This window comes from Pelobates fuscus, chromosome 3 (genome assembly GCF_036172605.1).
Source record: "Pelobates fuscus isolate aPelFus1 chromosome 3, aPelFus1.pri, whole genome shotgun sequence".
NCBI lineage: Eukaryota > Metazoa > Chordata > Amphibia > Anura > Pelobatidae > Pelobates > Pelobates fuscus.
In genome coordinates this window covers 13,764,758-13,789,426 of record NC_086319.1, presented here as the reverse complement: position 1 = coordinate 13,789,426, position 24,669 = coordinate 13,764,758, and positions in this window count along the sequence as shown.

Here is a 24,669-nt window from a genome sequence, read left to right as displayed (position 1 = left end):
CCAGTTTTCTATTGGTCTATCACCTATTGATGAACAGAGAATTTGTCCCTTTAAAAAGTTAAGACAAAGGGAAGAGAGAGGCTAAGTTAAAAAGACAAGAAGTAAGAAGCAAGTGAGTCAGAGCGAGAAATCCAAACAAGTTCCTGAGACTACCTAATCATCTGATGAGAACATCTCTTTAACTGATAAATATGCTGGTTTCATTTAATTAATATAATTTAATAAAAAAATTCTAATAGCATGATATATGACTGGATAAATCACGGTCAGATTTAGATATTTAGAAATCTTAGTTAACTAAGAAATATATAGTTATAACCATTCCATTCTGCAGATGGAATTAGAATAATTATGTATTAATGTGACATATCACATGTTAGCATATCGTGATATTTATCCAGGTGTATTGATTGGCTGTAAATTAAGATAAGATATCTTTTTAGGCAAATTAAAATTGAGCTTATAGAATTTGGTAGATTTCTCTTATTTGATGGTTTCAGGAAATGACTAATGAGCTGGTTTAGATGTTGTGTTAATTAAAATTACATGAAATAGGATAATATTTGCCTAGAAGGACCTAACCAGCATTGAAAGGGTTATTCTAACTGCTAGCTAAAGTTTTATGGCTGTTCGCTGGAAGCTTTCTCTGTGTGAAACTTTCACTTTCTTTCTCTGTGAAGCCCCTCATAAATCTTGTCTTGACAATTGGCCGTGCTAACCATTGGAATGTGTATTGCCATTGTATTGCATACCATGTTATACTTAATATTCATTGATTATTATCACGCATGTTACATATTATTATTATTTAATTTGTCACTATAAATTGTATCTATTTTTTATAACAAATTGTGATTTTATTTATATGGAATACATTTCACTTACATGATAACGATCTTTGGGATCTGAGAATTGAAATAGTGGGCAATTCTCAACTGTTTACTATTATCATCCCATAAATATCCCCACACCACATTCTGTGACATTCTCTCTCTCCCCACATTCTGTGTCATTCTCTCTCCCCACATTCTGTGTCATTCTCTCTTCCCACATTCTGTAACATTTGTCTTCTCGCATTCTGTGACATTCTCTCCCTCCCCACATTCTGTGTCATTCTCTCTCTACACATTCTGTGACATTCTTTCCCTCCCCACATTATGTGACATTCTCTCCCTCCCACATTCTGTGACATTCTCTCTCCCTCCCCACATTATGTGACATTCTCTCCCTCCCCACATTCTGTGACATTCTCTCTCCCCACATTCTGTGACATTCTCTCTCTCCCCATCATTCTGTGACATTCTCTCTCTCCCCACATTCTGTGACATTCTCTCTCTCCCCACATTCTGTGACATTCTCTCTCTCCCCACATTCTGTGACATTCTCTCTCTACACATTCTGTGACATTCTTTCCCTCCCCACATTATGTGACATTCTCTCCCTCCCACATTCTGTGACATTCTCTCTCCCTCCCCACATTCTGTGACATTCTCTCCCTCCCCACATTCTGTGACATTCTCTCTCCCCACATTCTGTGACATTCTCTCTCTCCCCATCATCCTGTGACATTCTCTCTCTCCCCACATTCTGTGACATTCTCTCTCTCCCCACATTCTGTGACATTCTCTCTCTCCCCACATTCTGTGACATTCTCTCTCCCCACATTCTGTGATATTCTCTCTCTCTCCACATTCTGTGACATTCTCTCTCTCCCCACATTCTGTGACATTCTCTCTCTCCACATTCTATAACATTCTCTCTCTCCCCATCATTCTGTGACATTCTCTCACTCCCCACATTCTGTGACATTCTCTCTCTCCCCACATTCTGTGACATTCTCTCTCTCTCCACATTCTGTGACATTCTCTCTCCCTATATTCTATGATATTCTCTCTCTCCCTATATTCTGTAACATTCTTTCCCTCCCCACATTCTGTGACATTCTCTCCCTCCCCACATTTTGTAACATTCTCTCTCTTCCCACATTCTGTAACATTCTCTCTCTCCCCCCACATTCTGTGACATTCTCTCTCTCCCCACATTCTGTGACATTCTCTCTCTCCCCCCACATTCTGTGACATTCTCTCTCTTCCCACATTCTGTGACATTCTCTCTCTCCCCACATTCTGTGTCATTCTCTCTCCCCACATTCTGTGACATTCTCTCTCCCCACATTCTGTGACATTCTCTCTCTCCCCACATTCTGTGACATTCTCTCTCTCCCCACATTCTGTCATTCTCTCACTCCCCACATTCTGTGACATTCTCTCTCTCCCCACATTCTGTGACATTCTCTATCTCCCCACATTCTGTCATTCTCTCACTCCCCACATTCTGTGACATTCTCTCCCTCCCCACATTCTGTGACATTCTCTCTCCCCCCCACATTCTGTGACATTCTCTCTCTCCCCACATTCTGTGACATTCTCTCTCTCCCCACATTCTGTGACATTCTCTCTCTCCCCACATTCTGTGACATTCTCTCTCTCCACATTCTATAACATTCTCTCTCTCCCTACATTCTGTGACATTCTCTCACTCCCCACATTCTGTGACATTCTCTCTCCCCACATTCTGTGACATTCTCTCTCCCCACATTCTGTGACATTCTCTCTCTCCCCACATTCTGTGACATTCTCTCTCTCCCCACATTCTGTGACATTCTCTCTCTCCCCACATTCTGTGACATTCTCTCTCTCCCCACATTCTGCAACATTCTCTCTCCCCACATTCTGTGACATTCTCTCTCTCCCCACATTCTGTAACATTCTCTCTCCCCACTTTCTGTGACATTCTCTCTCCCCCCACATTCTGTGACATTCTCTCTCTCCACATTCAGTGACATTCTCTCCCTCCCTACATTCTGTGACATTCTCTCTCTCCCAACATTCTGTGACATTCTCTCTCTCCCCACATTCTGTGTCATTCTCTCTTCCTACATTCTGTAACATTTGTCTTCTCGCATTCTGTGACATTCTCTCTCTCCCCACTTTCTGTGACATTCTCTCTCCCCCCACATTCTGTGACATTCTCTCTCTCCACATTCAGTGACATTCTCTCCCTCCCTACATTCTGTGACATTCTCTCTCTCCCCACATTCTGTGACATTCTCTCTCTCCACATCCAGTGACATTCTCTCCCTCCCCACATTCTGTGACATTCTCTCTCTCCCCACTGTCAGGATATTTATATCGGCAGACATTTTGTGCTATGATAGAAATTAAAAGTGTATATTGCCTGACTCACTCAGAACAGAGCAGACTCCATTTTGGATTTCAAGCTAACAAAGACACAAATTTCTATTCTCTTTGTAACCAAATGCTAACTGAGCTAAGGAATGCTTTGTATAAACAAACCAAGTGATATGCAGTAATATAGGGAGATGGAATATTCTTCTTAATGTTAGCTTCACACAAGAAAGCCAGACACCAGTGACCAGATAAGACTCAGTAATTAATTTTACTTTCTAAAATGTATAAGGTCTCATTGTAAAGTAAAAGTCGAAATTAAGTTTAAACTGTCATTTTAGAAATTACAATAGAAATTGCAGACACAAAGACTGAGGCAAACTCTTTGAACTGACAAGTAAACTTAAAGTTATAGGCAGCCATATAGATAAGCCAAATAACGTCAGAATAGCCACCAGGAAAAGTTAACTCTTTCCTGGATAGGTATGTTTAGTGGGACGAGACTTCCCTCTATAGACCAAATACTTAAATGGCGATCTGGGAGGTAACCACACCTCCAGTTTTCTATTGGTCTATCACCTAGTGATGAACAGAGAATTTGTCCCTTTAAAAAGTTAAGACAAAGGGAAGAGAGAGGCTAAGTTAAAAAGACAAGAAGTAAGAAGCAAGTGAGTCAGAGCGAGAAATCCAAACAAGTTCCTGAGACTACCTAATCATCTGATGAGAACATCTCTTTAACTGATAAATATGCTGGTTTCATTTAATTAATATAATTTAATAAAAAAATTCTAATAGCATGATATATGACTGGATAAATCACGGTCAGATTTAGATATTTAGAAATCTTAGTTAACTAAGAAATATATAGTTATAACCATTCCATTCTGCAGATGGAATTAGAATAATTATGTATTAATGTGACATATCACATGTTAGCATATCGTGATATTTATCCAGGTGTATTGATTGGCTGTAAATTAAGATAAGATATCTTTTTAGGCAAATTAAAATTGAGCTTATAGAATTTGGTAGATTTCTCTTATTTGATGGTTTCAGGAAATGACTAATGAGCTGGTTTAGATGTTGTGTTAATTAAAATTACATGAAATAGGATAATATTTGCCTAGAAGGACCTAACCAGCATTGAAAGGGTTATTCTAACTGCTAGCTAAAGTTTTATGGCTGTTCGCTGGAAGCTTTCTCTGTGTGAAACTTTCACTTTCTTTCTCTGTGAAGCCCCTCATAAATCTTGTCTTGACAATTGGCCGTGCTAACCATTGGAATGTGTATTGCCATTGTATTGCATACCATGTTATACTTAATATTCATTGATTATTATCACGCATGTTACATATTATTATTATTTAATTTGTCACTATAAATTGTATCTATTTTTTATAACAAATTGTGATTTTATTTATATGGAATACATTTCACTTACATGATAACGATCTTTGGGATCTGAGAATTGAAATAGTGGGCAATTCTCAACTGTTTACTATTATCATCCCATAAATATCCCCACACCACATTCTGTGACATTCTCTCTCTCCCCACATTCTGTGTCATTCTCTCTCCCCACATTCTGTGTCATTCTCTCTTCCCACATTCTGTAACATTTGTCTTCTCGCATTCTGTGACATTCTCTCCCTCCCCACATTCTGTGTCATTCTCTCTCTACACATTCTGTGACATTCTTTCCCTCCCCACATTATGTGACATTCTCTCCCTCCCACATTCTGTGACATTCTCTCTCCCTCCCCACATTATGTGACATTCTCTCCCTCCCCACATTCTGTGACATTCTCTCTCCCCACATTCTGTGACATTCTCTCTCTCCCCATCATTCTGTGACATTCTCTCTCTCCCCACATTCTGTGACATTCTCTCTCTCCCCACATTCTGTGACATTCTCTCTATACACATTCTGTGACATTCTTTCCCTCCCCACATTATGTGACATTCTCTCCCTCCCACATTCTGTGACATTCTCTCTCCCTCCCCACATTCTGTGACATTCTCTCCCTCCCCACATTCTGTGACATTCTCTCTCCCCACATTCTGTGACATTCTCTCTCTCCCCATCATTCTGTGACATTCTCTCTCTCCCCACATTCTGTGACATTCTCTCTCTCCCCACATTCTGTGACATTCTCTCTCTCCCCACATTCTGTGACATTCTCTCTCCCCACATTCTGTGATATTCTCTCTCTCCCCACATTCTGTGACATTCTCTCTCTCCCCACATTCTGTGACATTCTCTCTCTCCACATTCTATAACATTCTCTCTCTCCCTAAATTCTGTAACATTCTCTCACTCCCCCCACATTCTGTGACATTCTCATTCTCCCCACATTCTGTGACATTCTCTCTCTCCCCCCACATTCTGTGACATTCTCTCTCTTCCTACATTCTGTGACATTCTCTCTCTCCCCACATTCTGTGACATTCTCTCTCCCCCCACATTCTGTGACATTCTCTCTCTCCACATTCAGTGACATTCTCTCCCTCCCTACATTCTGTGACATTCTCTCTCTCCCAACATTCTGGGACATTCTCTCTCTCCCCACATTCTGTGTCATTCTCTCTTCCTACATTCTGTAACATTTATCTTCTCGCATTCTGTGACATTCTCTCTCTCCCCACTTTCTGTGACATTCTCTCTCCCCCCACATTCTGTGACATTCTCTCTCTCCACATTCAGTGACATTCTCTCCCTCCCTACATTCTGTGACATTCTCTCCCTCCCCACATTCTTTGACATTCTCTCTCTCCCCACTGTCAGGATATTTATATCGGCAGACATTTTGTGCTATGATAGAAATTAAAAGTGTATATTGCCTGACTCACTCAGAACAGAGCAGACTCCATTTTGGATTTCAAGCTAACAAAGACACAAATTTCTATTCTCTTTGTAACCAAATGCTAACTGAGCTAAGGAATGCTTTGTATAAACAAACCAAGTGATATGCAGTAATATAGGGAGATGGAATATTCTTCTTAATGTTAGCTTCACACAAGAAAGCCAGACACCAGTGACCAGATAAGACTCAGTAATTAATTTTACTTTCTAAAATGTATAAGGTCTCATTGTAAAGTAAAAGTCGAAATTAAGTTTAAACTGTCATTTTAGAAATTACAATAGAAATTGCAGACACAAAGACTGAGGCAAACTCTTTGAACTGACAAGTAAACTTAAAGTTATAGGCAGCCATATAGATAAGCCAAATAACGTCAGAATAGCCACCAGGAAAAGTTAACTCTTTCCTGGATAGGTATGTTTAGTGGGACGAGACTTCCCTCTATAGACCAAATACTTAAATGGCGATCTGGGAGGTAACCACACCTCCAGTTTTCTATTGGTCTATCACCTAGTGATGAACAGAGAATTTGTCCCTTTAAAAAGTTAAGACAAAGGGAAGAGAGAGGCTAAGTTAAAAAGACAAGAAGTAAGAAGCAAGTGAGTCAGAGCGAGAAATCCAAACAAGTTCCTGAGACTACCTAATCATCTGATGAGAACATCTCTTTAACTGATAAATATGCTGGTTTCATTTAATTAATATAATTTAATAAAAAAATTCTAATAGCATGATATATGACTGGATAAATCACGGTCAGATTTAGATATTTAGAAATCTTAGTTAACTAAGAAATATATAGTTATAACCATTCCATTCTGCAGATGGAATTAGAATAATTATGTATTAATGTGACATATCACATGTTAGCATATCGTGATATTTATCCAGGTGTATTGATTGGCTGTAAATTAAGATAAGATATCTTTTTAGGCAAATTAAAATTGAGCTTATAGAATTTGGTAGATTTCTCTTATTTGATGGTTTCAGGAAATGACTAATGAGCTGGTTTAGATGTTGTGTTAATTAAAATTACATGAAATAGGATAATATTTGCCTAGAAGGACCTAACCAGCATTGAAAGGGTTATTCTAACTGCTAGCTAAAGTTTTATGGCTGTTCGCTGGAAGCTTTCTCTGTGTGAAACTTTCACTTTCTTTCTCTGTGAAGCCCCTCATAAATCTTGTCTTGACAATTGGCCGTGCTAACCATTGGAATGTGTATTGCCATTGTATTGCATACCATGTTATACTTAATATTCATTGATTATTATCACGCATGTTACATATTATTATTATTTAATTTGTCACTATAAATTGTATCTATTTTTTATAACAAATTGTGATTTTATTTATATGGAATACATTTCACTTACATGATAACGATCTTTGGGATCTGAGAATTGAAATAGTGGGCAATTCTCAACTGTTTACTATTATCATCCCATAAATATCCCCACACCACATTCTGTGACATTCTCTCTCTCCCCACATTCTGTGTCATTCTCTCTCCCCACATTCTGTGTCATTCTCTCTTCCCACATTCTGTAACATTTGTCTTCTCGCATTCTGTGACATTCTCTCCCTCCCCACATTCTGTGTCATTCTCTCTCTACACATTCTGTGACATTCTTTCCCTCCCCACATTATGTGACATTCTCTCCCTCCCACATTCTGTGACATTCTCTCTCCCTCCCCACATTATGTGACATTCTCTCCCTCCCCACATTCTGTGACATTCTCTCTCCCCACATTCTGTGACATTCTCTCTCTCCCCATCATTCTGTGACATTCTCTCTCTCCCCACATTCTGTGACATTCTCTCTCTCCCCACATTCTGTGACATTCTCTCTCTACACATTCTGTGACATTCTTTCCCTCCCCACATTATGTGACATTCTCTCCCTCCCACATTCTGTGACATTCTCTCTCCCTCCCCACATTCTGTGACATTCTCTCCCTCCCCACATTCTGTGACATTCTCTCTCCCCACATTCTGTGACATTCTCTCTCTCCCCATCATTCTGTGACATTCTCTCTCTCCCCACATTCTGTGACATTCTCTCTCTCCCCACATTCTGTGACATTCTCTCTCTCCCCACATTCTGTGACATTCTCTCTCCCCACATTCTGTGATATTCTCTCTCTCCCCACATTCTGTGACATTCTCTCTCTCCCCACATTCTGTGACATTCTCTCTCTCCACATTCTATAACATTCTCTCTCTCCCTAAATTCTGTAACATTCTCTCACTCCCCCCACATTCTGTGACATTCTCATTCTCCCCACATTCTGTGACATTCTCTCTCTCCCCCCACATTCTGTGACATTCTCTCTCTTCCTACATTCTGTGACATTCTCTCTCTCCCCACATTCTGTGTCATTCTCTCTCCCCACATTCTGTGACATTCTCTCTCTCCCCACATTCTGTGACATTCTCTCTCTCCCCACATTCTGTGACATTCTCTCTCTCCCCACATTCTGTCATTCTCTCACTCCCCACATTCTGTGACATTCTCTCTCTCCCCACATTCTGTGACATTCTCTATCTCCCCACATTCTGTCATTCTCTCACTCCCCACATTCTGTGACATTCTCTCCCTCCCCACATTCTGTGACATTCTCTCTCCCCCCCACATTCTGTGACATTCTCTCTCTCCCCACATTCTGTGACATTCTCTCTCTCCCCACATTCTGTGACATTCTCTCTCTCCCCACATTCTGTGACATTCTCTCTCTCCACATTCTATAACATTCTCTCTCTCCCTACATTCTGTGACATTCTCTCACTCCCCACATTCTGTGACATTCTCTCTCTCCCCACATTCTGTGACATTCTCTCTCCCCACATTCTGTGACATTCTCTCTCTCCCCACATTCTGTGACATTCTCTCTCTCCCCACATTCTGTGACATTCTCTCTCTCCCCACATTCTGTGACATTCTCTCTCTCCCCACATTCTGCAACATTCTCTCTCCCCACATTCTGTGACATTCTCTCTCTCCCCACATTCTGTAACATTCTCTCTCCCCACTTTCTGTGACATTCTCTCTCCCCCCACATTCTGTGACATTCTCTCTCTCCACATTCAGTGACATTCTCTCCCTCCCTACATTCTGTGACATTCTCTCTCTCCCAACATTCTGTGACATTCTCTCTCTCCCCACATTCTGTGTCATTCTCTCTTCCTACATTCTGTAACATTTGTCTTCTCGCATTCTGTGACATTCTCTCTCTCCCCACTTTCTGTGACATTCTCTCTCCCCCCACATTCTGTGACATTCTCTCTCTCCACATTCAGTGACATTCTCTCCCTCCCTACATTCTGTGACATTCTCTCTCTCCCCACATTCTGTGACATTCTCTCTCTCCACATCCAGTGACATTCTCTCCCTCCCCACATTCTGTGACATTCTCTCTCTCCCCACTGTCAGGATATTTATATCGGCAGACATTTTGTGCTATGATAGAAATTAAAAGTGTATATTGCCTGACTCACTCAGAACAGAGCAGACTCCATTTTGGATTTCAAGCTAACAAAGACACAAATTTCTATTCTCTTTGTAACCAAATGCTAACTGAGCTAAGGAATGCTTTGTATAAACAAACCAAGTGATATGCAGTAATATAGGGAGATGGAATATTCTTCTTAATGTTAGCTTCACACAAGAAAGCCAGACACCAGTGACCAGATAAGACTCAGTAATTAATTTTACTTTCTAAAATGTATAAGGTCTCATTGTAAAGTAAAAGTCGAAATTAAGTTTAAACTGTCATTTTAGAAATTACAATAGAAATTGCAGACACAAAGACTGAGGCAAACTCTTTGAACTGACAAGTAAACTTAAAGTTATAGGCAGCCATATAGATAAGCCAAATAACGTCAGAATAGCCACCAGGAAAAGTTAACTCTTTCCTGGATAGGTATGTTTAGTGGGACGAGACTTCCCTCTATAGACCAAATACTTAAATGGCGATCTGGGAGGTAACCACACCTCCAGTTTTCTATTGGTCTATCACCTAGTGATGAACAGAGAATTTGTCCCTTTAAAAAGTTAAGACAAAGGGAAGAGAGAGGCTAAGTTAAAAAGACAAGAAGTAAGAAGCAAGTGAGTCAGAGCGAGAAATCCAAACAAGTTCCTGAGACTACCTAATCATCTGATGAGAACATCTCTTTAACTGATAAATATGCTGGTTTCATTTAATTAATATAATTTAATAAAAAAATTCTAATAGCATGATATATGACTGGATAAATCACGGTCAGATTTAGATATTTAGAAATCTTAGTTAACTAAGAAATATATAGTTATAACCATTCCATTCTGCAGATGGAATTAGAATAATTATGTATTAATGTGACATATCACATGTTAGCATATCGTGATATTTATCCAGGTGTATTGATTGGCTGTAAATTAAGATAAGATATCTTTTTAGGCAAATTAAAATTGAGCTTATAGAATTTGGTAGATTTCTCTTATTTGATGGTTTCAGGAAATGACTAATGAGCTGGTTTAGATGTTGTGTTAATTAAAATTACATGAAATAGGATAATATTTGCCTAGAAGGACCTAACCAGCATTGAAAGGGTTATTCTAACTGCTAGCTAAAGTTTTATGGCTGTTCGCTGGAAGCTTTCTCTGTGTGAAACTTTCACTTTCTTTCTCTGTGAAGCCCCTCATAAATCTTGTCTTGACAATTGGCCGTGCTAACCATTGGAATGTGTATTGCCATTGTATTGCATACCATGTTATACTTAATATTCATTGATTATTATCACGCATGTTACATATTATTATTATTTAATTTGTCACTATAAATTGTATCTATTTTTTATAACAAATTGTGATTTTATTTATATGGAATACATTTCACTTACATGATAACGATCTTTGGGATCTGAGAATTGAAATAGTGGGCAATTCTCAACTGTTTACTATTATCATCCCATAAATATCCCCACACCACATTCTGTGACATTCTCTCTCTCCCCACATTCTGTGTCATTCTCTCTCCCCACATTCTGTGTCATTCTCTCTTCCCACATTCTGTAACATTTGTCTTCTCGCATTCTGTGACATTCTCTCCCTCCCCACATTCTGTGTTATTCTCTCTCTACACATTCTGTGACATTCTTTCCCTCCCCACATTATGTGACATTCTCTCCCTCCCACATTCTGTGACATTCTCTCTCCCTCCCCACATTATGTGACATTCTCTCCCTCCCCACATTCTGTGACATTCTCTCTCCCCACATTCTGTGACATTCTCTCTCTCCCCATCATTCTGTGACATTCTCTCTCTCCCCACATTCTGTGACATTCTCTCTCTCCCCACATTCTGTGACATTCTCTCTCTACACATTCTGTGACATTCTTTCCCTCCCCACATTATGTGACATTCTCTCCCTCCCACATTCTGTGACATTCTCTCTCCCTCCCCACATTCTGTGACATTCTCTCCCTCCCCACATTCTGTGACATTCTCTCTCCCCACATTCTGTGACATTCTCTCTCTCCCCATCATTCTGTGACATTCTCTCTCTCCCCACATTCTGTGACATTCTCTCTCTCCCCACATTCTGTGACATTCTCTCTCTCCCCACATTCTGTGACATTCTCTCTCCCCACATTCTGTGATATTCTCTCTCTCCCCACATTCTGTGACATTCTCTCTCTCCCCACATTCTGTGACATTCTCTCTCTCCACATTCTATAACATTCTCTCTCTCCCTAAATTCTGTAACATTCTCTCACTCCCCCCACATTCTGTGACATTCTCATTCTCCCCACATTCTGTGACATTCTCTCTCTCCCCCCACATTCTGTGACATTCTCTCTCTTCCTACATTCTGTGACATTCTCTCTCTCCCCACATTCTGTGTCATTCTCTCTCCCCACATTCTGTGACATTCTCTCTCTCCCCACATTCTGTGACATTCTCTCTCTCCCCACATTCTGTGACATTCTCTCTCTCCCCACATTCTGTCATTCTCTCACTCCCCACATTCTGTGACATTCTCTCTCTCCCCACATTCTGTGACATTCTCTATCTCCCCACATTCTGTCATTCTCTCACTCCCCACATTCTGTGACATTCTCTCCCTCCCCACATTCTGTGACATTCTCTCTCCCCCCCACATTCTGTGACATTCTCTCTCTCCCCACATTCTGTGACATTCTCTCTCTCCCCACATTCTGTGACATTCTCTCTCTCCCCACATTCTGTGACATTCTCTCTCTCCACATTCTATAACATTCTCTCTCTCCCTACATTCTGTGACATTCTCTCACTCCCCACATTCTGTGACATTCTCTCTCTCCCCACATTCTGTGACATTCTCTCTCCCCACATTCTGTGACATTCTCTCTCTCCCCACATTCTGTGACATTCTCTCTCTCCCCACATTCTGTGACATTCTCTCTCTCCCCACATTCTGTGACATTCTCTCTCTCCCCACATTCTGCAACATTCTCTCTCCCCACATTCTGTGACATTCTCTCTCTCCCCACATTCTGTAACATTCTCTCTCCCCACTTTCTGTGACATTCTCTCTCCCCCCACATTCTGTGACATTCTCTCTCTCCACATTCAGTGACATTCTCTCCCTCCCTACATTCTGTGACATTCTCTCTCTCCCAACATTCTGTGACATTCTCTCTCTCCCCACATTCTGTGTCATTCTCTCTTCCTACATTCTGTAACATTTGTCTTCTCGCATTCTGTGACATTCTCTCTCTCCCCACTTTCTGTGACATTCTCTCTCCCCCCACATTCTGTGACATTCTCTCTCTCCACATTCAGTGACATTCTCTCCCTCCCTACATTCTGTGACATTCTCTCTCTCCCCACATTCTGTGACATTCTCTCTCTCCACATCCAGTGACATTCTCTCCCTCCCCACATTCTGTGACATTCTCTCTCTCCCCACTGTCAGGATATTTATATCGGCAGACATTTTGTGCTATGATAGAAATTAAAAGTGTATATTGCCTGACTCACTCAGAACAGAGCAGACTCCATTTTGGATTTCAAGCTAACAAAGACACAAATTTCTATTCTCTTTGTAACCAAATGCTAACTGAGCTAAGGAATGCTTTGTATAAACAAACCAAGTGATATGCAGTAATATAGGGAGATGGAATATTCTTCTTAATGTTAGCTTCACACAAGAAAGCCAGACACCAGTGACCAGATAAGACTCAGTAATTAATTTTACTTTCTAAAATGTATAAGGTCTCATTGTAAAGTAAAAGTCGAAATTAAGTTTAAACTGTCATTTTAGAAATTACAATAGAAATTGCAGACACAAAGACTGAGGCAAACTCTTTGAACTGACAAGTAAACTTAAAGTTATAGGCAGCCATATAGATAAGCCAAATAACGTCAGAATAGCCACCAGGAAAAGTTAACTCTTTCCTGGATAGGTATGTTTAGTGGGACGAGACTTCCCTCTATAGACCAAATACTTAAATGGCGATCTGGGAGGTAACCACACCTCCAGTTTTCTATTGGTCTATCACCTAGTGATGAACAGAGAATTTGTCCCTTTAAAAAGTTAAGACAAAGGGAAGAGAGAGGCTAAGTTAAAAAGACAAGAAGTAAGAAGCAAGTGAGTCAGAGCGAGAAATCCAAACAAGTTCCTGAGACTACCTAATCATCTGATGAGAACATCTCTTTAACTGATAAATATGCTGGTTTCATTTAATTAATATAATTTAATAAAAAAATTCTAATAGCATGATATATGACTGGATAAATCACGGTCAGATTTATATATTTAGAAATCTTAGTTAACTAAGAAATATATAGTTATAACCATTCCATTCTGCAGATGGAATTAGAATAATTATGTATTAATGTGACATATCACATGTTAGCATATCGTGATATTTATCCAGGTGTATTGATTGGCTGTAAATTAAGATAAGATATCTTTTTAGGCAAATTAAAATTGAGCTTATAGAATTTGGTAGATTTCTCTTATTTGATGGTTTCAGGAAATGACTAATGAGCTGGTTTAGATGTTGTGTTAATTAAAATTACATGAAATAGGATAATATTTGCCTAGAAGGACCTAACCAGCATTGAAAGGGTTATTCTAACTGCTAGCTAAAGTTTTATGGCTGTTCGCTGGAAGCTTTCTCTGTGTGAAACTTTCACTTTCTTTCTCTGTGAAGCCCCTCATAAATCTTGTCTTGACAATTGGCCGTGCTAACCATTGGAATGTGTATTGCCATTGTATTGCATACCATGTTATACTTAATATTCATTGATTATTATCACGCATGTTACATATTATTATTATTTAATTTGTCACTATAAATTGTATCTATTTTTTATAACAAATTGTGATTTTATTTATATGGAATACATTTCACTTACATGATAACGATCTTTGGGATCTGAGAATTGAAATAGTGGGCAATTCTCAACTGTTTACTATTATCATCCCATAAATATCCCCACACCACATTCTGTGACATTCTCTCTCTCCCCACATTCTGTGTCATTCTCTCTCCCCACATTCTGTGTCATTCTCTCTCCCCACATTCTGTGTCATTCTCTCTTCCCACATTCTGTAACATTTGTCTTCTCGCATTCTGTGACATTCTCTCCCTCCCCACATTCTGTGTCATTCTCTCTCTACACATTCTGTGACATTCTTTCCCTCCCCACATTGTGTGACATTCTCTCCCTCCCACATTCTGTGACATTCTCTCTCCCTCCCCACATTATGTGACATTCTCTCCCTCCCACATGCTGTGTCATTCTCTCTCTACACATTCTGTGTCGTTCTCTCTCTCTACACATTCTGTGACATTCTCTTCCTCCCCACATTCTGTGACATTCTCTCTCTCCCCACATTCTGTGACATTCTCTCTCTCTCCCCACATTCTGTGACATTCTCTCACTCCCCACATTCTGTGACATTCTCTCTCTCCAAACATTCGGTGACATTCTCTCTCTCCCCACATTCTGTGACATTCTCTCTCTCTCCCCACATTCTGTGACATTCTCTCACTCCCCACATTCTGTGACATTCTCTCCCTCCCCACATTCTGTGACATTCTCTCTCCCCACATTCTGTGACATTCTCTCTCCCCACATTCTGTGACATTCTCTCTCTCCCCACATTCTGTGACATTCTCTCTCTCCCCACATTCTGTGACATTCTCTCTCTCCCCACATTCTGTGACATTCTCTCTCTCCACATTCTATAACATTCTCTCTCTCCCTACATTCTGTGACATTCTCTCACTCCCCACATTCTGTGACATTCTCTCTCTCCCCACATTCTGTGACATTCTCTCTCTCTCTCCACATTCTGTGACATTCTCTCTCTCCCCACATTCTGTGACATTCTCTCTCTCCCCACATTCTGTAACATTCTCTCTCTTCCCACATTCTGTAACATTCTCTCTCTCCCCCCACATTCTGTGACATTCTCTGTCTCCCCACATTCTGTGACATTCTCTCTCTCCCCACATTCTGTGACATTCTCTCTCTCTCCCCACATTCTGTGACATTCTCTCACTCCCCACATTCTGTGACATTCTCTCACTCCCCACATTCTGTGACATTCTCTCTCTCCCCACATTCTGTGACATTCTCTCTCTCTCCACATTCTGTGACATTCTCTCTCTCCCCACATTCTGTGACATTCTCTCTCCCTATATTGTATGATATTCTCTCTCTCCCTATATTCTGTAACATTCTTTCCCTCCCCACATTCTGTGACATTCTCTCCCTCCCCACATTTTGTAACATTCTCTCTCTTCCCACATTCTGTAACATTCTCTCTCTCCCCCCACATTCTGTGACATTCTCTCTCTCCCCACATTCTGTGACATTCTCTCTCTCCCCCCACATTCTGTGACATTCTCTCTCTTCCCACATTCTGTGACATTCTCTCTCTCCCCACATTCTGTGTCATTCTCTCTCCCCACATTCTGTGACATTCTCTCTCTCCCCACATTCTGTGACATTCTCTCTCTCCCCACATTCTGTGACATTCTCTCTCTCCCCACATTCTGTCATTCTCTCACTCCCCACATTCTGTGACATTCTCTCTCTCCCCACATTCTGTGACATTCTCTCTCCCCACATTCTGTGATATTCTCTCTCTCCCCACATTCTGTGACATTCTCTCTCTCCCCACATTCTGTGACATTCTCTCTCTCCACATTCTATAACATTCTCTCTCTCCCTACATTCTGTGACATTCTCTCACTCCCCACATTCTGTGACATTCTCTCTCTCCCCACATTCTGTGACATTCTCTCTCTCTCCACATTCTGTGACATTCTCTCTCTCCCCACATTCTGTGACATTCTCTCTCTCCCCACATTCTGTAACATTCTCTCTCTTCCCACATTCTGTAACATTCTCTCTCTCCCCCCACATTCTGTGACATTCTCTCTCTCCCCACATTCTGTGACATTCTCTCTCTCCCCACATTCTGTGACATTCTCTCTCTCTCCCCACATTCTGTGACATTCTCTCACTCCCCACATTCTGTGACATTCTCTCACTTCCCACATTCTGTGACATTCTCTCTCTCCCCACATTCTGTGACATTCTCTCTCTCTCCACATTCTGTGACATTCTCTCTCTCCCCACATTCTGTGACATTCTCTCTCCCTATATTCTATGATATTCTCTCTCTCCCTATATTCTGTAACATTCTTTCCCTCCCCACATTCTGTGACATTCCCTCCCTCCCCACATTTTGTAACATTCTCTCTCTTCCCACATTCTGTAACATTCTCTCTCTCCCCCCACATTCTGTGACATTCTCTCTCTCCCCACATTCTGTGACATTCTCTCTCCCCCCCCCACATTCTGTGACATTCTCTCTCTCCCCACATTCTGTGACATTCTCTCTCCCCACATTCTGTGACATTCTCTCTCTTCCCACATTCTGTGACATTCTCTCTCTCCCCACATTCTGTGTCATTCTCTCTCCCCACATTCTGTGACATTCTCTCTCCCCTCATTCTGTGACATTCTCTCTCTCCCCACATTCTGTGACATTCTCTCTCTCCCCACATTCTGTCATTCTCTCACTCCCCACATTCTGTGACATTCTCTCCCTCCCCACATTCTGTGACATTCTCTCTCCCCCCACATTCTGTGACATTCTCTCTCTCCCCACATTCTGTGAAATTCTCTCTCTCCCCACATTCTGTGTCATTCTCTCTCCCCACATTCTGTGACATTCTCTCTCTCCCCACATTCTGTGACATTCTCTTCATCCCCACATTCTGTAACATTCTCTCTCTCCCCACATTCTGTGACATTCTCTCTCTCCCCACATTCTGTGACATTCTCTCTCTTCCCACATTCTGTAACATTTGTCTTCTCGCATTCTGTGACATTCTCTCCATCCCCACATTCTGTGACATTCTCTCTCTCCCCACATTCTGTGACATTCTCTCTCCCCGCATTCTGTGACATTCTCTCTCTCCCCACATTCTGTGACATTCTCTCCATCCCCACATTCTGTGACATTCTCTCTCTCCCCACATTCTGTGACATTCTCTCTCTCCCCACATTCTGTGTCATTCTCTCTCCCCACATTCTGTGACATTCTCTCCATCCCCACATTCTGTGACATTCTCTCTCCCCACATTCTGTAACATTTGTCTTCTCGCATTCTGTGACATTCTCTCCATCCCCACATTCTGTGACATTCTCTCTCTCCCCACATTCTGTGACATTCTCTCCCTCCCCACATTCTGTGACATTCTCTCTCCCCACATTCTGTAACATTCTCTCTCTCCCCCCACATTCTGTGACATTCTCTCTCCCCACATTCTGTGACATTCTCTCTCTCCCCCCACATTCTGTGACATTCTCTCTGTCCCCACATTCTGTGACATTCTCTCCCTCCCCACATTCTGTGACATTCTCTCTCCCTCCCCACATTCTGTGACATTCTCTCTCCCCACATTCTGTGACTTTCTCTCTCTCCCCACATTCTGTGACATTTTCTCCCTCCCCACATTCTGTGACATTCTCTCTCCCTCCCCACATTCTGTAACATACTCTCTCCCCACATTCTGTAACATTCTCTCTCCCCACATTCTGTAACATTCTCTCTCCCCACATTCTGTGACATTCTCTCTCTCCCCACATTCTGTGACATTCTCTCTCTCCACATTCTGTGACATTCTCTCTCTCCCCACATTCTGTGACATTCTCTCTCTCCGTATATTCTATGATATTCTCTCTCTCCCTATATTCTGTAACATTCTTTCCCTCCCCACATTCTGTGCCATTCTCTCCCTCCCCACATTTTGTAACATTCTCTCTCCCCCCACATTCTGTGACATTCTCTCTCTCCCCACATTCTGTGACATTCTCTCTCTCCCCCCACATTCTGTGACATTCTCTCTCTCCCCTCATTCTGTGACATTCTCTCTCTCCCCACATTCTGTGACATTCTCTCTCTCCCCACATTCTGTGTCATTCTCTCTCCCCACATTCTGTGACAATCTCTCTCTCCCCACATTCTGTGACATTCTCTCTCTCCCCACATTCTGACATTCTCTCACTCCCCACATTCTGTGACATTCTCTCCCTCCCCACATTCTGTGGCATTCTCTCTCCCCCCACATTCTGTAACATTCTCTCTCTCCCCACATTCTGTGACATTCTCTCTCTCCCCACATTCTGTGTCATTCTCTCTCCCCACATTCTGTGACATTCTCTCTCTCCCCACATTCTGTGACATTCTCTCCATCCCCACATTCTGTGACATTCTCTCCATCCCCACATTCTGTGACATTCTCTCTCTCCCCATATTCTGTGACATTCTCTCTCTCCCCACATTCTGTGACATTCTCTCTCTTCCCACATTCTGTGACATTCTCTCTCTCCCCACATTCTGTGACATTCTCTCTCTCCCCACATTCTGTGACATTCTCTCTCTTCCCACATTCTGTGACATTCTCTCACTCCCCACATTCTGTGACATTTTCTCTTTCTCCACGTTCTGTGACATTCTCTCTCTCCCCACATTCTGTGACATTCTCTCTCTCCCTATATTCTATGATATTCTCTCTCTCCCTATATTCTGTAACATTCTTTCCCTCCCCACATTCTGTGACATTCTCTCCCTCCCCACATTTTGTAACATTCTCTCTCTTCCCACATTCTGTAACATTCTCTATCTCCCCCCACATTCTGTGACATTCTCTCTCTCCCCACATTCTGTGACATTCTCTCTCTCCCCCACATGCTGTGACATTCTCTCTCTACCCACATTCTGTGACATTCTCTCTCTACCCACATTCTGTGACATTCTCTCTCTTCCCACATTCTGTGACATTCTCTCTCTCCCCACATTCTGTGTCATTCTCTCTCCCCACATTCTGTGACATTCTCTCTCCCCACATTCTGGGACATTCTCTCTCTCCCCACATTCTGTGACATTATCTCTCTACCCACATTCTGTCATTCTCTCACTCCCCACATTCTGTGACATTCTCTTACTCCCCACATTCTGTGACATTCTCTCTCCCCCCACATTCTGTGACATTCTCTCTCTCCCCACATTCTGTGACATTCTCTCTCTCCCCACATTCTGTGTCATTCTCTCTCCCCACATTCTGTGACATTCTCTCTCTCCCCACATTCTGTGACATTCTCTCCATCCCCACATTCTGTGACATTCTCTCTCTCCCCACATTCTGTGACATTCTCTCTCTCCCCACATTCTGTGACATTCTCTCCATCCCCACATTCTGTGACATTCTCTCTTTTCCCACATTCTGTAACATTTGTCTTCTCGCATTCTGTGACATTCTCTCTCCCCACATTCTGTGACATTCTCTCCCTCCCCACATTCTGTGACATTCTCTCTCTCCCCACATTCTGTGACATTCTCTCTCTCCCCACATTCTGTGACATTCTCTCCATCCCCACATTCTGTGACATTCTCTCTCTCCGCACATTCTGTGACATTCTCTCTCTCCCCACATTCTGTGACATTCTCTCTCCCCACATTCTGTGACATTCTCTCTCTTCCCACATTCTGTAACATTCTCTCTCTCCCCCCACATTCTGTGACATTCTCTCTCTCCCCCACATTCTGTGACATTCTCTCTTTCCCCACATTCTGTGACATTCTCTCTCTCCCCACATTCTGTGACATTCTCTCTCTCCCCACATTCTGTGTCATTCTCTCTCCCCACATTCTGTGACATTCTCTCTCTCCCCACATTCTGTGACATTCTCTCTCTCCCCACATTCTGTGACATTCTCTCTCTCCCCACATTCTGTCATTCTCTCACTCCCCACATTCTGTGACATTCTCTCCCTCCCCACATTCTGTGACATTCTCTCTCCCCCCACATTCTGTGACATTCTCTCTCTCCCCACATTCTGTGACATTCTTTCTCTCCCCACATTCTGTGTCATTCTCTCTCCCCACATTCTGTGACATTCTCTCTATCCCCACATTCTGTGACATTCTCTCCATCCCCACATTATGTGACATTCTCTCTCTCCCCACCTTCTGTGACATTCTCTCTCTCCCCACATTCTGTGACATTCTCTCTCTTCCCACATTCTGTGACATTCTCTCTCTCCCCACATTCTGTGACATTCTCTCTCTCCCCACATTCTGTGACATTCTCTCTCTTCCCACATTCTGTGACATTCTCTCACTCCCCACATTCTGTGACATTCTCTCTCTCCCCACATTCTGTGACATTATCTCTCTCTCCACATTCTGTGACATTCTCTCTCTCCCCACATTCTGTGACATTCTCTCTCTCCCTATATTCTATGATATTCTCTCTCTCCCTATATTCTGTAACATTCTTTCCCTCCCCACATTCTGTGACATTCTCTCCCTCCCCACATTTTGTAACATTCTCTCTCTTCCCACATTCTGTAACATTCTCTCTCTCCCCCACATTCTGTGACATTCTCTCTCTCGCCACATTCTGTGACATTCTCTCTATCCCCCCACATTCTGTGACATTCTCTCTCTCCCCACATTCTGTGACATTCTCTCTCTCCCCACATTCTGTGACATTCTCTCTCTCCCCACATTCTGTGACATTCTCTCTCTTCCCACATTCTGTGACATTCTCTCTCTCCCCACATTCTGTGTCATTCTCTCTCCCCACATTCTGTGACATTCTCTCTCCCCACATTCTGTGACATTCTCTCTCTCCCCACATTCTGTGACATTCTCTCTCCCCACATTCTGTCATTCTCTCTCTCCCCACATTCTGTGTCATTCTCTCTCCCCACATTCTGTGACATTCTCTCTCTCCCCACATTCTGTGACATTCTCTCCATCCCCACATTCTGTGACATTCTCTCTCTCCCCACATTCTGTGACATTCTCTCTCTCCCCACATTCTGTGACATTCTCTCTCTCCCCACATTCTGTGACATTCTCTCCATCCCCACATTCTTTGACATTCTCTCTTTTCCCACATTCTGTAACATTTGTCTTCTCGCATTCTGTGACATTCTCTCTCCCCACATTCTGTGACATTCTCTCCCTCCCCACATTCTGTGACATTCTCTCTCTCCCCACATTCTCTCTCTCCCCACATTCTGTGACATTCTCTCCATCCCCACATTCTGTGACATTCTCTCTCTCCCCACATTCTGTGACATTCTCTCTTTCTCCACATTCTGTGACATTCTCTCTCTCCCCACATTCTGTGACATTCTCTCTCTCCCTATATTCTATGATATTCTCTCTCTCCCTATATTCTGTAACATTCTTTCCCTCCCCACATTCTGTGACATTCTCTCCCTCCCCACATTTTGTAACATTCTCTCTCTTCCCACATTCTGTAACATTCTCTCTCTCCCCCCACATTCTGTGACATTCTCTCTCTCCCCACATTCTGTGACATTCTCTCTCTCCCCCCACATTCTGTGACATTCTCTCTCTCCCCACATTCTGTGACATTCTCTCTCTCCCCACATTCTGTGACATTCTCTCTATCCCCACATTCTGTGACATTCTCTCCATCCCCACATTATGTGACATTCTCTCTCTCCCCACCTTCTGTGGCATTCTCTCTCTCCCCACATTCTGTGACATTCTCTCTCTTCCCACATTCTGTGACATTCTCTCTCTCCCCACATTCTGTGACATTCTCTCTCTCCCCACATTCTGTGACATTCTCTCTCTTCCCACATTCTGTGACATTCTCTCACTCCCCACATTCTGTGACATTCTCTCTCTCCCCACATTCTGTGACATTATCTCTCTCTCCACATTCTGTGACATTCTCTCTCTCCCCACATTCTGTGACATTCTCTCTCTCCCTATATTCTATGATATTCTCTCTCTCCCTATATTCTGTAACATTCTTTCCCTCCCCACATTCTGTGACATTCTCTCCCTCCCCACATTTTGTAACATTCTCTCTCTTCCCACATTCTATAACATTCTCTCTCTCCCCCACATTCTGTGACATTCTCTCTCTCGCCACATTCTGTGACATTCTCTCTATCCCCCCACATTCTGTGACATTCTCTCTCTCCCCACATTCTGTGACATTCTCTCTCTCCCCACATTCTGTGACATTCTCTCTCTCCCCACATTCTGTGACATTCTCTCTCTTCCCACATTCTGTGACATTCTCTCTCTCCCCACATTCTGTGTCATTCTCTCTCCCCACATTCTGTGACATTCTCTCTCCCCACATTCTGTGACATTCTCTCTCTCCCCACATTCTGTGACATTCTCTCTCCCCACATTCTGTCATTCTCTCTCTCCCCACATTCTGTGTCATTCTCTCTCCCCACATTCTGTGACATTCTCTCTCTCCCCACATTCTGTGACATTCTCTCCATCCCCACATTCTGTGACATTCTCTCTCTCCCCACATTCTGTGACATTCTCTCTCTCCCCACATTCTGTGACATTCTCTCTCTCCCCACATTCTGTGACATTCTCTCCATCCCCACATTCTGTGACATTCTCTCTTTTCCCACATTCTGTAACATTTGTCTTCTCGCATTCTGTGACATTCTCTCTCCCCACATTCTGTGACATTCTCTCCCTCCCCACATTCTGTGACATTCTCTCTCTCCCCACATTCTCTCTCTCCCCACATTCTGTGACATTCTCTCCATCCCCACATTCTGTGACATTCTCTCTCTCCCCACATTCTGTGACATTCTCTCTCTCTCCACATTCTGTGACATTCTCTCTCTCCCCACATTCTGTGACATTCTCTCTCTCCCTATATTCTATGATATTCTCTCTCTCCCTATATTCTGTAACATTCTTTCCCTCCCCACATTCTGTGACATTCTCTCCCTCCCCACATTTTGTAACATTCTCTCTCTTCCCACATTCTGTAACATTCTCTCTCTCCCCCCACATTCTGTGACATTCTCTCTCTCCCCACATTCTGTGACATTCTCTCTCTCCCCCCACATTCTGTGACATTCTCTCTCTCCCCACATTCTGTGACATTCTCTCTCTCCCCACATTCTGTGACATTCTCTCTCTTCCCACATTCTGTGACATTCTCTTTCTCCCCACATTCTGTGACATTCTCTCTCCCCACATTCTGTGACATTCTCTCTCTCCCCACATTCTGTGACATTCTCTCTCTCCCCACATTCTGTCATTCTCTCACTCCCCACATTCTGTGACATTCTCTCCCTCCCCACATTCTGTGACATTCTCTCCCTCCCCACATTTTGTAACATTCTCTCTCTTCCCACATTCTGTAACATTCTCTCTCTCCCCCCACATTCTGTGACATTCTCTCTCTCCCCACATTCTGTGACATTCTCTCTCTCCCCCCACATTCTGTGACATTCTCTCTCTCCCCACATTCTGTGACATTCTCTCTCTCCCCACATTCTGTGACATTCTCTCTATCCCCACATTCTGTGACATTCTCTCCATCCCCACATTATGTGACATTCTCTCTCTCCCCACCTTCTGTGGCATTCTCTCTCTTCCCACATTCTGTAACATTCTCTCTCTCCCCCCACATTCTGTGACATTCTCTCTCTCCCCACATTCTGTGACATTCTCTCTCTCCCCCCACATTCTGTGACATTCTCTCTCTCCCCACATTCTGTGACATTCTCTCTCTCCCCACATTCTGTGACATTCTCTCTCTTCCCACATTCTGTGACATTCTCTTTCTCCCCACATTCTGTGACATTCTCTCTCCCCACATTCTGTGACATTCTCTCTCTCCCCACATTCTGTGACATTCTCTCTCTCCCCACATTCTGTCATTCTCTCACTCCCCACATTCTGTGACATTCTCTCCCTCCCCACATTCTGTGACATTCTCTCTCCCCCACATTCTGTGACATTCTCTCTCTCCCCACATTCTGTGACATTCTCTCTCTCCCCACATTCTGTGTCATTCTCTCTCCCCACATTCTGTGACATTCTCTCTCTCCCCACATTCTGTGACATTCTCTCCATCCCCACATTCTGTGACATTCTCTCTCTCCCCACATTCAGTGACATTCTCTCCCTCCCTACATTCTGTGACATTCTCTCTCTCCCAACATTCTGTGACATTCTCTCTCTCCCCACATTCTGTGTCATTCTCTCTTCCTACATTCTGTAACATTTGTCTTCTCGCATTCTGTGACATT